Consider the following 1,276-nt stretch of genomic DNA (forward strand, 5'->3'; position numbering starts at 1 on the left):
TATATATATATATATATATATATATATATATATATGTTTTTGTATTGATTTGTCTAGAGTTACACGATCTCAAAAGATATATACTTCACATATCCTTCACCCTGTTGCTACGCAACTCTAAACCTTCCCACCGTCATCTTTAACAAAACCACAATTTTCTAGTCCCCTACACTTCCTCCTCAGCCTTTGTCTCTATCTTCACATCATTGCACACAGTTTTACTCTTCATTCTCAACCTTTCGTCTCCTTACCGGAATCTGTCACTTCCTACTCACAAATCGAACTTCCGCCCACAGCCTCTTCTCATCTACGAATGCTCCCCACTCGGTCTATGTTCTCCAAAACAACTCAGTCTCGACCCGAACATCGGACCTTCCTTCCGTCTTTTTTCTCCCAACAATCACATATTTCTCCATTCAGTAGTCGTATACATCCATTATCTTAAACCGCTATTTTTCATGTTTTTTACCAACTCGAAAGTGCGGTGCTTCACCAATTCTTTGGTCGTTTTCCCTTTCATTCCCACGCCTATGAGAGCGATGCGTACAGTCCTTAGTTTTTATAGCCTTTACTGGTGCTGGGTGATTCGATCCTTTGTAGATGAGTTTCAGACATGCGTCGAAACCGAGCGTTTCCTTCGACGAAACCAATCGTCTTTCTTTCTCATTAGGACCTCGGCCATAAATGTATTCAACATTGGAGATAAGGTTGGTTAAATGTCCTGCTGATGACGCCAATTGAGACACCTCTACCCCCTTCGCTACCCTTCACTTTTCCACACCATTCTCTACTACGGTTATAGGAAATTTAGCCTTAAACATATTTGCCGTAGGAAAAGAATTTACTGTGAAAAAATGAATTGCAAAAAAACACCCCCAAAATCCAAAATGATTTAGCTGTTTTCTTAAAATGGCAACTTCATCAACCACCCTACCAATTAGAGAAAGATAATTTCTTTAAAGTGGAGGCGCAATGGCCCAGTGGTTAGGGCAGCGGGCTCGCGGTCGTAGGATCGCTGTTTCGATTCCCAGACCGAGCGTTGTGAGTGTTTATTGAGCGAAAACACCTAAAGTTCCACAAGGCTCCGGCAGGGGATGGTGGTGAACCCTGCTGTACTCTTTCACCACAACTTTCTCTCACTCTTACTTCCTGTTTCTGTTGTGCCTGTAATTCAAAGGGTCAGCCTTGTCACACTCTGTGTCACACTGGATCTCCTCGAGAACTACGTTAAGGGTACACGTGTCTGTGGAGTGCTCAGCCACTTGCACGTTAATTT

The sequence above is a fragment of the Octopus bimaculoides genome, chromosome 22, assembly GCF_001194135.2.
Source record: "Octopus bimaculoides isolate UCB-OBI-ISO-001 chromosome 22, ASM119413v2, whole genome shotgun sequence".
NCBI classification, from domain to species: Eukaryota; Metazoa; Mollusca; class Cephalopoda; order Octopoda; family Octopodidae; genus Octopus; species Octopus bimaculoides.